This window comes from Xiphophorus hellerii, chromosome 12, assembly GCF_003331165.1.
Source record: "Xiphophorus hellerii strain 12219 chromosome 12, Xiphophorus_hellerii-4.1, whole genome shotgun sequence".
NCBI classification, from domain to species: Eukaryota; Metazoa; Chordata; class Actinopteri; order Cyprinodontiformes; family Poeciliidae; genus Xiphophorus; species Xiphophorus hellerii.
Genome location: NC_045683.1, coordinates 17,304,390 through 17,317,222, shown reverse-complemented (window position 1 = coordinate 17,317,222; position 12,833 = coordinate 17,304,390). Strand labels below are relative to the sequence as shown.

The 12,833-nt window shown below is 43.6% G+C and overlaps 1 protein-coding gene across 1 annotated transcript in view; it reads left to right on the top strand.

Moving 5' to 3' along the window:
• Window positions 1-12,833, top strand: part of fam222aa (family with sequence similarity 222 member Aa) — a 70,031-nt gene that overhangs the window by 37,034 nt on the left and 20,164 nt on the right. The window lies entirely within an intron of this gene.

The following is a 12,833-nucleotide window of genomic DNA, read 5'->3' as shown; positions in this document are numbered from 1 at the left end:
AAAAGTTTCCATTGTTGTCACTTTGTTCCCTCGCCACTCTGTGGAATTCTAAACAGTTTTATTCAATTTGCACTTAGACCTTGGATTGCTGAATTGTTTGGCTACTCATTGTGGGGGAGGCTGTTTAACTGTGCTGATTGTGCAGTCGTGACAACAGGGCTGAACAGACACTGTTTAACGGGCCTCACTGGCCTCGCTGACCCTCAGGGTCTGTAAACATTTACAGTGTCTGGCCCTGGATGTGCCGGCCGCATCTAAAGCGTGGCAGCTGCTGCGTTTGTTCCCCGAGCACCGTCCTCTGTCTGCTCACGAAATGCAGTAAAGGGACAGAGGAGAACGAGGGTGGAAAACTGTAAAAGGCCTCACAGAGCTGGTTGTAACCCGGTTGGGATTAGAGAGAGCTGCAGCCATCAGGAAAGTGAATTTCTCCCAGGCGCTTTAGATAAGCACCTTTTTAATAAGTGAGAGAAGTGTTAATTTTCTCTGTAGTAAACTGTCCTTGAATGTATGTCAGCTGCTGTTTACATGGAAAACACATGAGCTCCTTCAAGCTGATCGTAAATCCTCCTGATGGGCGCAATGGATTTGAATCAAGTGGTTTTACCCAAAAGTTACAAAGGAATCATCTTTCAAAGAATCAGTTCACCAAAAAAAGTCATCTCAAGGCACATTACAAACCAGTCATTTCAATTCAGTCACACATCCATTCCAATTCATCCTCAAACAGTGCATTAAGGTCAGTTCATTATTGGTAGTACCAAAAATTTTTATCTAAGGAAACCCAGCAAATTCCATCAAGTCCTTGACTTGCAGTCTGCAGTCCTCCTGGACCAACAGTGGACAATCACTTGCATTGCAACAACCCCTCATACTGAACATGCTTGGAGCGATCGTAGAGAGGAAAGACTCCAGCAGAACCTGACTTAAAAGTCCATCTGTAACGAGCCACGACCGACTGGGGAGTTTGAGGAGACAAAGTGGACATACAAAAAAATAAATTGGCGTACTTTTTATGGTCATGAAAAGTAAAAAGTTGATAGCAGGAGTGAGAGAACCATTAGTTGTTGATAGCTTTCTCACAGCCAATGGCCTCCAGGAAAGTACCAGAGCCAAACATAACACTAGACCAGATGTAGCTGCCCTGGAGAGAAAAAAACCCAAGACAATGCAAAAAGTTTACAGTTCAAATAACAACAAGAAATGCACACTTGAGAGCAGTAGAAGAAGAAAGTGGAGAAAAGCGGTCAGTTTGTAGCCTAAACCAACAGCAGCATAACTACAGAGATAATTCAGGATAATCTAACCTATCGAATGAGGCATAAGACACAGAACCAGAATGAGTGAGAATAGAAAGATCTCTTTGATAGATCAACACAAAGTACAAATTGTAAGGTGGAAGGATTATGATACATGGCTTTAATTTTTTATTGCTTAAAAGCTGAAAAGTGTGGCATTTCAGAAACTCACTTTATGCTCCTTTTCATCCAGTTTTTCTTCCAAGATTAACCTGCACTTCCTCCTTTCCTCTACCCCATCAACTCTGACCAGCTTCCATGTTCCTGCTAAAGAAAAGTGTCCCACAGCATGATGCTTCCACTACAGTCCCCCGGGGGACGGAGTGTTTATTACGATGTACAGTGTTCTCTGGCACATTTACTGAAAAATAAAAAGGTCAGATTTATCGCACACATGACCAACCTTGCAACTTTCAATAGAATCCCCCACTTGAGCTGTAGATCTCTGAAGCATCTGTGCAGGATTTTATCTTTGGGTATCATAGAAAAGGAGATGAATATTAATATAAACTCATATTTTTCTGTTTTTTTCTTGTAAAAAAAATACATTTTCCAATTTTATCCAATTTTACAACTTTTCATGACCTTGGGTTGACTTTTGATATATATTTATATATGATACAACTAAAACACACTCAGGTTTGTCATTTTAACGTGAAAAAATTTGAATGTTCAAAGTGTTTGATACTTTAGCAAGGCTCTAGATTCATTCATCTATATGAATATTTCATACTGTAGTAACTTGGCTTCTTACTAACCAACAAGTTACTTCTCTGATTAAATAACCCTTCAGTAGTCTGTTACAGAAACCAGCACCAACAAGGTGACTCTGTGCTACTTTTGTCCTCAGATCTGGAGTTCACTTTTTTCTTGTTTCTGTTCGGATGAGTCATAAGGATCTAAAGGAGAGAGAAAGAGAGAGGAAACTTGAGATTATGAAGCTCTGTGGTCGGTTGGAAGGTGTGGCTCCTTATCTGAGAAAAGGTTCACCGTTGTTCACTAATGAAGTTTCAGGGAACGGCGAACTGAGAGAGGGGAGGGAGGAAGATGGACTGTTGAAAATAAAATTAGTAAAGGCAAAAAGACGGAGGGGGAGGAAGGAGAAATGGAGGAAATCCTCAATAGTGCTCTTAATCGATTCCCCACTTCCAATTTCACAGGATTAGCCCACTTCCTCTCAAGGTTCTTTATTGAGGAGCAGCCAGTGTGAGTTAGGACTCAAATCAATAGAGAAAAAGAACAGTCTCCACTCCTTCCCCTTTCCCCTCCCTCTTACTGACCCTCTATGTCTAGCTCCACTTGCCCACCTGTTAAACCCTTTGATTGAAGGACTGCTACAGCGGCCGAGTCCGAGGTTCATAATGAGGATGTTTGGACATAATAGCTTTCTTTCTGTCCTTGGGTGGGAGGGGGTGGTTAGTGTTGGATTTCCACCACTGTGCAGCACTTGGCCTCAATAAGGCGATTGTTCGTCCAAACCCGGAAGGGGTTCAGAGAAGCAGACAGTGGGTCTGGCTGCTGGAGTGGGCAAACTCAGGTCGCCTCACGGAGCCGGGTCCTCGTGACTGATTGGTCGTGGCCCAGATTTTCTAGAATGGAGTCTGGTCGTGGGTAAGGTAACCCAGGCTGCGGAGGAGAGCACAGCCTTCAAACTCAGAGTGGGAGCACTAGAGGGGGATTACCTGGCAGGGAGGAAAGAGTGAGCGGTGCCATTTGCATCTGCTGTCCTTTACTGAAACATTTTAAGAGTGTGTGTGTGTGTGTGTGTGTGTAGTCGGGATGAGAGCACGAGAAGAAGCTTTTTTTTTTAAAGAAAAACCCCTGCATGCAGATGCTGAGTGGCTGCACAGTTCATTGATGCGACTCCCATTAAAAATCCCTCATACCCTCAATAAAAAAGGACTTAACTGGCTCTACCATCAGCTGGAAGCGCTCAGATCGGCTAGCCAGACAATCAATTTCCCCCGAGCGCGCAGAGCTTAGCAGGAGAAACGGGAGGCGGAGAGCGGGATGTTTCCATTATCACAGCCCGCTCCGAGTCTGGGCTTTGAAAGGGGCGGGGTGGTGTACTGGAGAGCGAGGAGTGCACTGGGAGAGAAAGGAGGGAGGGAGGCAGCAGAGTGAGATAGGGAGAGACAGACAAGTGGAGAAAAGACAGAAGCAGAAAGGGAGACAGAGAAGCTGGCTTTTCAGAGAGCTATTGACCGCCTGCCCTTAAAAATATCATATTGGATTAGCCTCACAGGGGCAGCCTTTTGATATTTTTCTCTTTGGCTGTAGAATTAAAAGGAGTGTAGAGCATTACTTGAATTATAAATCATAGGCACTTGCTTTCACTGCACCCAAATTCCTCGCATATGTGGCTGCACTCTCCAGCACCAGCCCCTGTCATTTTTAATTAAATCCCCGCTTATGGGTGACATTTGTAGCCACCCCCAAACCCCCACCTTCTCCTCCGTCCTCCGCTCCGCGTCTCTATACCGCTGCCCTAGATGGAGACATGAAAGGCAGAGACGGTAGCAGAGCCAGGGCTTCTCACAGTGTCATGCCCCAGAGAGAGGGCACCCATCCAGACGGATGAGAGAGAGACAGAGAGGCCCTGTGGGGAGAGATGGGGTGAATGGATGGCACTGACCCCAACCATCCTGAGCCAGTGGCCATCTCATTTTTTTCACCCATCTCTTCCCTTGATTGTCACCCTTTGATGTGAGAGCCTCAAGGTAAAACCGTTAAACTGAAGATGGACTGATCTGAGATTTTTGTGGCCAATTTCAGATCACTGATTTACCACATCTTTTGCACACCTGGAAATCTAACGTGTCTCATATTGAACAAGATAATTATTTTCTTACAATATCCTTTGTTTGTAAATATTAGCTGTGTTCAAATGACTGGAATAAAAGCTCCTTTTGCTGTTATATGTTGTATAAAGAAGCTTTACTGTTGTTTTGACCAATAATTAGGACGAGGCAACATCACATTGTTTGAAAGAGGGAAGTCGTTGTTACACAGCCCCGCAGTTAAACAGGATTTCAATATTTCAAAACAAACTATTACAAAACTAACATTTAAACTGTCGCATTTAGTACAGTTAGTTCAGTAAGTCTTACTAAATTTAAAATTAGTTTAATTCATCTGAGAAATTTGTTTCTAGTAGAGAATGAGAGCATGGATCTCTCAAAAGATAACAAAATAACGTGAAACAAGCATTGGGTCTAAAAAACAACCCTTGTTATAATTGCTGGTCATCTTTTGGTAATCTCCTGTAATCTGCTGAAATGTAGCTACATCTGTAATGTTTAAAAGTAGCCGGCATCCAGGAAGCATCTTACATCATTTCTGCTTTGTCTTTAAACACCTCATTGATGTTGAAAATGGCTAACTTTGAATCATCTCCCTTCCACACAGAGGAGTGTTGTTTTCAGTGCTATCTGATAGCACTCATCTGTGGTCACTGATCAGAAACCTAAAATTATTAGCTTCCACCAATTTCTGGCCATTCAAGGATGTGATCATCAGACAGTTTCTCTGTGCTGCTCCTCTTAACATTTCTCCTGTACCAGAAAGGAGACTTGAGCCAGCCCAGCGATGAGTAACACTGAGGTGGCTGGACAGGAGGCCCCACCAGCCCCCACCTCGACTCTGCCACTCTCCCTCTCCTCTTGGCCCAGACTCCAATTACTCCGCCACATGTCAGCTTAAGAATAACAGGTCCAGAATCTGTCACTTGACTGGCTGATGGAGATATTTCTGCCTGGTTATTTTTCAGATTCCGGCAGGTTTTCATTTGTTTAATTCTTTAGCAGTCGCATTTGTGCCTGGATGACATTTTCTCAGAAAGAAGCTGTCACATTGTGTGTGCACATTTTATCTGGGCCCAGTGTAGATGCTGCCCTTGTTAACCACACGGCTCACCGCTGCTCCCAGATTTGTCCTGTCACTGGTTCAGACTTCAGTCTGAACCAGGTGTTCAAGTCCAAGCACAAACATAGTGATTTGGTATACTTTTAGAATAAAATAACCCCATCATTTTAATTATATCAGAAAGAAATCGCAAAAATTCAGGTTGTTTCCTGGTGAATACAGCCTCCAATCAACTGGGGTAGAGTTTATCCCCAACTCTGCCTTGTTGCACACGGTAACAGACTAGCCCACCTGTAGCCATAACCCTCTGTGACAACAGCCCGGAGGCCCACTGTGCCAATCAGCCAGGTGTAAATGAAATTTCCCACAGAGCCTGATATCCCAGGTTCATTCCATGTCAAGCCGGGTTCAGCCCTCCTAGAGCTTGATCGACAGAGACAACCGGGCCTTGTCACACTCAGCCTCAGGACATGACACGGAGGTTCACCAGGGAATTGTAGTTTTCCTAATAGCCCTGTGCCTCTGCAGGCAAAGCTGCCAGAGCCATTAGTTTGACTTTGCTTTTTAGCTGCTTCTCTTCCCCTAAACCGAGGTAATATGCTCAGGTAACGACCTCCAGCCAACTCTCCTCTACCATTTTTCTGAGACGGTGTGGAACATAACAGCAGAATTAGCCGGCCATATCAGATTGCGGCACAGCACCTCGACGGCTGCTGTCTGGGAGAAAAAGTGAGATGGGGAGTGTTTTTCAGATGAATATTTAAGCATGGTCACCGGCGGCTGCAGCAGCAGAAATAACAACCTTTACCCTGATTGCCTCAGCAGCGAACTGGGGGAAAAGGAATGGAGATGGCGAGGGAGAGCGAATCTGCATGCACTTGACCTTTTCCCACTGATTGAACCACCTCATTTCTCACTCCCATTTGAAATTCCACAGGAGGCCCACTGAAACTGTCATTACTCCCCATTCTGCTGAAGCAGAAGCAGAGGTCAGGAGGTTTTTACGTTAAAGGGTGACAGTCGGCTATCCGTAGGATCCATAACTCCCTTCATCAATGTCTAAGGCAGTCCCACTAGACAGATTGCTGCAATCACGTTTTCACCAGATCTTTAGATTGTGAAATTTAGGAATTTTAGGCCTCGTTTACACAGACCCACTCTTCTGTTACACCGTAACATTTTTGTTGCGATCCAGCCACTCTTTTACGCAAGAACAGTGACCGGAGTCTCTCACACTAGCATTTTTGATGCCAGGTTTGAGAGCGAAACTTTTCTGTAATGCCCCCCTGTGGAGGTGTGAAGCACTCCACAGGTGTGAAAGTGTACATGTGCAGAACTCACGGATAGATTTTATTTACCCATGCATGAGTAGATAACAACAAAAAACAATGGCGGTGAGCATTGTGTTGTTCAAAAGTGCTTTTACATCTGATGATATGTTAAAATCACAGTGACGTATAGTGGCCTGGCATGTCAACTACTGCTGACTCAATCTATCTTGATGGTGCCATCTAAACATGGAACTTTTTCCATTCAACATCCAAAAATACCGGCAGCTTCCAAGCAGCGGTCTCGTGTAAACGTAACCTTAGAGTTGCAGTTAGTTTCAGAGAGATGGCCACATGATAGTTGTTGTATTAATCTTACCTCCTCCGTAACTCACCCTCTTTCTGCTGTGCTGGTGTCTCAGCGCTGGCACGCGGAGAATCATTTCCGGCTGTCGGTGCCCCACAGAGCCATGCCTTCCCTCTGCCCCTCCGCCTTCTGCTGCATGCACAGGGGGCTGAGCCATCTCACAGCCCCGAGAGGTGAGCTCGAGGAGGAAGAGGAGGAAGTCTACTGTAGATTTGGTCACAGCAGGACTTGGGTTCAAAAGCAGGGTCCTTGTTCCAAAGCCTCCAAACTGGCATTTGGACGTCCCAGGTGCAAAGCTTTCACCGCCCTCTTGTCTTCGCCTGCCAGAGCGTGGGGGTGGCTTGGAGGACAGGAGCGACTGTGTGCAGCCCCTTGCTGTCCCACAGGAAATGACACGCAGGTTGTGTCTTTGCAGAGCATGCTGTGCTCTCTGGGAGAGCCGCTGAGTAGATGTTGCATGTTTCTGGCAGGGTGTTTGGGTAAAACCTAAACTCAATCGTTGCTTTGGTTAAACATTTGGATTTCTAATAGAGTAAGTGCAAGCTATGAAGGGTGAAAATTTGAATAGAAAATATACAAGAAGACATGCTGTAAAAGAAAGCTAAGTAGTGCTTTCATCCGTTGCCGTCAATAACCTAGGTCCATCCCTTTCTTTGGTTTTTCAATCTGCTCTAATACTGAAGAAGGGTTGGCAGAGAAGTTCAAACTGACCACTGCACTTTGTTCACGTCATTAATCCTCTGGGAAATTTAACTACACTTTCCATGGTTTGCTCTTCTGCTGCACTCTCCTAGAGGCCATCTCCGCATGCACCAGCAATGTCATCATATTTGAATACAGGGATGGTTTTAGGTTCAGGGTGTGTCCTGTCCTGACCCTGAGTTGCAGGTTCCAACTCTTTTGTTGATGATACTCGAGTCTTTCAAGCACATTTCCTGTTATCACTCTGCAAAAACTACTGCTAAAAAGAAATAGTAACAGTTAGGGGTGCATTAACACCAGCCCTGTTTGATCTGCTTTAATCAAACTCTAGTTTATCTGCCTTGAAACTCGGTTCATTTGGAGAGGTGTGAATTCAAAATCGAATGCCTGGTTTCCCCTTTATTTTACAAACAATGTGTGGTGTGCAACTGTTTTCAGTCACCACTGTTTAATCTGATACTCTCAAATAAAATGTGTTTATGAAACAATATCCCAAGTTCCAGCGGAAGAATCTGTTAACAGGAGAAATTATTCATGAGCTCTACAGCATAAATCTTGTTTTAATGGAAGATATTTATGTTTATACTTTGAAGTTTGAGGTAGTATGGTGAAAAGTGGTGTATGAATACTTTGGCAGAGTATTTTTTCAGTAAACCTGTAAATGTCACAGACATCTTTGTTAGACCTCAAACTCAACACACAGACTAGAAATCATCACTTTGTCAGTCATCTGTCACTGCAGTCCCATTAAGACACATATATTCAAGCTTTAAGCATTGATTAAAAATAAAAGATGCTACTTCTGTTAAAGCCCTACCTCACTGACATTAAGTGTTTCAAAATATTGTTTCATCTCACTCAGAGTGAATCCATTTATGCATCCCTAGATCCTCTTCATCTCCTGTCTTTTTCTCTCCTTGCTTCTCCTCTCGTTGGCATGTGTACTGCTGTGGAGTACCTTGTTGTCTGCACGGTGTTAAATATTAATTGGGAATCAGTGGAGGACTTGTCTCCTAAATGATAGAACAGAAGGGCCCAGGCTTGCCTCAGGCAGCCTGCAGGCGCCTTTCTTCTTCCATTTACCTGCAGGCCTGCACACTAGCACTTCCTCCAGTCTGACAGCCCTGCTCGGGCGCCTGCAGCCTCCCCTCAACTCTCCCTCCCCCCCAACACACTTTTTTCCATCCTTCTCTCCTTTCTGCACTAGTTCCTGCTCTTATCTCTGCATGCCTTGCTATCTCCACCTCTGGGGTCTTTTACTCCAAACCTGTGAGCATGTTTGTGTTGTTGCCATGTCCATTTAGGTTTGTGCACGGCTGAGAACGATGCTGGCTCTCGGCCCTACACACATTCCCTTTGAGAAAATAGTATCACAGCGTGGCATATGCTCCTAGAGGCAGGACAAGGAGGACCCGGCACAAATCTTTCTCTGTCATTTTGCTTTGTGTTGTTCTCCGTCTCCTCACTGAACGCTTTAATCTCTTGTTTCCTCCTCCTGAAGTTTACCCATAACTGACCTCGTGGTTTATCTGTCTCCTGTGAGTCTCCAGTTCTGCTCAATCTCTATCAGCTTTGTCATCTGCTGAGGTGTGTCAAGACAAAACAACTGGCACCAGTGGCTCCTCCGCTGCACTGGCTGACTGCGACTTGAGGCTGACCTCCCTGGATGGAGTTAATTAAGCAGCAGAGATTTGTTTTGGAAAATGAAACCGGTCCTCCCTGATGTTTTTAGCTCCACTTTGGATCTGTTTTCAGCAGAGTAGAGCTTTTAAGGAGGTTCACTCTGGGTTCACTGTGAAGTAGCGAGACTAAATGTGAAATGGAACAACGAGGGGACGGAGGAGAGGGCAGCACAGAGGCGGCGATACAAATGGAGGAGGGTAGGAGGTGGCGTTGACTTTGATGCCAAGGGAATGAGTTCACAGGCTCATGAGCAGTGGCCTAATCGTACATGACAATATCGGCTGGTGTGCCAGTCGCAGCGCATAACTGCCCTGCTGCTCGTGCTGACTAGGGGTATTTGCTGATAAAGCTCTGCTTTCCAGACCATGCTATATGTACAATGAGGGTGGCCAGAGCAGTCCAGGGAGCTGCCTCGTCAGAGACAAGCCGGGAAGGGGGGGGCTACCTTTCACAATCTATACCAAGCCATGCACTCAAATAAGCCCACTATAGCAGAATATTAGTATTAAACAGTAAGCAGCTTTGCAATTAAAGTGTCTCTCATTTCCAGATTCATCTCAATCAATTATAATATCATTGAGAAGTATATTTCGGCAATCTGTCCTATAGCTTAAATGAAGATATGTAGATTCATTGCACAGTGATATAGTTCAAGCATTTATTTGGATAATTATGTGATACAAATAACTGATACCCAAAGTTTAGTTTCTCAAAAAAATTGGATTAATTAAAGGGAGGACAATCAAAAAACGATTTTGAGCACAAAAATATTGTGCCACAGCCATATTCTGACTTACACAATAATGTGAAAGACTGCTGACTTGACTTTATAGAAAGCTTTGATGCAAGTATATTAATACAAAGTTGAGGGAAAGGACATGTGGTTGAAAAAGTCACACAAACAACAGGGAATATGAAGTGAACCCCAGAGTTTTTGGGGAGATTCGCATTACATTGACAGTGATTCAGCGTCCTCATCGCAAATGAAAGTACATTTTTTTCACTGATAATTTGGGGATAGATGTCATATCCTGGTCTTCTGTTTTATCTAGAGCAAAGTCAGAGCAGCCGTCCACCCGGACATTTTAATGCTTCTCTTTGTTGGCATCTTTATGGAGGTGCTGATTACATTTTCCAATAGTTCCTTTGGCTCCTGCCCACATTGCTAAAAGTACCAATGTCTGCTTTAATAACCGTTTTCTATCACTGTGCTTGATTGGTCAATAAACTCCCGTGACCTGCACCCCACATAGAAAGTACAATATTGTAAAGAGGAAGATGAGAGACGGAATCAAGATTCCTGACTGTTGTCATAACAACCTGGATTTCCTCAACACGTCCACGTCAAGCTGCACTGATACAGTAATTTATGCAAAAGAGGTCAAGTATTATCAAGTATCTTTTACTGTACATGGATATACTTTTCAGTAAGCCTTCATTTCTGACAAAAATGTATTTTTTTTAAACATAAGTAAGGTTCTGGTTCTCTGAGAAAACTAACTCTGGGTAATCATTAGCTTTGAGCTATAATTAAGTTTAAAAAAAGGAATAAACACTTAAATTAACAGCTTTGGGAGTTTTATCAACCAATATTTTTTTATTGTATTTTAAATAGATACACCTCTACAGTATATTATACTACTTTTGGTGAAAGTGGTGGAAGTTAATAGAGATTGTGTAAAATTTTCAGTGCATATCTTACCTTTTGAATTCTTTCTCTGTCTTGCTTTGCTGTTGACTAACACGGGAACAAGCACAGAGTTAGCTGTTTTTGGTTTTGTTTAGACATTTTGCTCATGAAGTGTGTTGCATAGTGTGAGGTAAACATGTTGCCCCAGTTTTTGTGTTTGTTGTTTTGCACGGGTGTCCTACAAAAGCCCTGACAGGGCTGCTGTTGCTGCTGCTGGCCTGCATTCCTTTGAGCCTCAACGCAGACAGAAAGCGCCCACTGCTGCTGGCTTTGCCAGACCCTCAGCCAGATCATTGGTAATTAATATGAATAGTGGCCTCTTGTGGTATTGTCCGCTCTGATGCTGACTCAAATTTAACATTTAAGACCAGGATTATGAGACATCCGCCTAAATGCAACTCGATTTTTGTCATTCGATAAGTTATGTTTAATTATGATGCCTTACTTCCCCAGACAGGCTGTAAGTCCACACTGGTCCTGTCAGAGGTGTTAATGAGGTAGGAATGCAGGACGAGAGCTTTCCCACACTGTTAGCTTTCTTCTGGTGGGCGCGTTTGAGATGAGGCTCAGGGCCCGGCTGGGCTCTGCTAATGCAGCCCAAGCGCAGACAAATGGAAAGTGACACTTGTGTGTGTAGAATGGTATTTGTGGTGACGCTTTGACTACAGATAATAAAGTGTTTGCCCCGAGGTGATTTCGCCCTGCAAGCACCCCAGATGAAACTCACTTACTCAGAGAGGGAGACGGAAGAGACAAGAGTGGGGGGATGAAAAGACAGAAGGGGTTTGAAGCCTGAGAGAAGCACAAAGAAAACACAGAGATGAAGTGAGAAGGATGGGAAGGGATAAAACAGAAAGAAAGATCCAAAGGGGGAATCTGCTGCATGTAATTTCTGTGTTTCAGAGGTCAGAGGGTGCAAGTTTGTATTCCAGTATGTGTCTGATTTGCAGAAGTCATCAGTTCTTGTGCACTTTAACATAACACATAAGCTTTTTTTTCTGTATTCTTTACTGTAACTACATGGAATATGAACGAATTGTTTGCTGGTTTTATCATGGTGAGGGTAAAAGGTGAGAACTGGCAGGATTTATCTATGTGTGTGTTTGTGTGGGGGCGTGCGCTTGTGTGTAGATGTGTGTCTGCCAGACCATATGTACAGAGTCCTTCAGGATCAATCAGTTCTCAGTAATTTCCTCCACAGCCCATAAAAGCCAGGTCTGTCTGGAAAGAGCATGAGGCAGCCACATCAAACCAGCTAATTAATTTTCATTGCTGATTCTGTTACATCTGGCTTCGGAGATAAATTCTAATGAGAAAATGTAAACATGACAGTGTCCATGTGGTGTTGTATTTCACATTTCCTGGGTTGCAACCTTTAAAGTAAAAAAACAAACTAATTACGGGTTTTTGGTTTGAAACATTATGCACCATCTTTCTTCAGATACTGAGCCTATTTAAAACATTTATACAGATTATTCCCAACTTTTTAGCATTTTGTCAGTTTATGGACACAGACAGTATTTTAATGGGATTTTATGTGTTGGAAGACCAAAGTAAATAGTGAAATATGTGAAGTGGAAGATATATGGCACATGATAACATGTACAAATTAAATTCTGAAAAGTGTGGCACGACTTTGTGTTCAGCCCACCTGAGTGTCGAGCCACAGTTTTTTGGCCTGTGTCTCTCTCTCAGTTTTGTACATTTGGAGACTGAGCTTTTTGTACAATGTTATATCTGAAGTTCAGTCAGATTGATTGGACGACATACTGTATATGATAATCAATAATTAAGTCTTGCCACTGATTTTCAGTTGGACTTAGATCTGAAACTTGACTGGGCCATTTTGAACAACAACAATAATAGTAAGGAACGCTTTAATCTAAGCCATCCCATTGGCTCGCTGGCTCTATGTTTAAGGCCATTGTCCTGCTGGAAGGTGAACCTCCGCCCCCAGGTCAAGT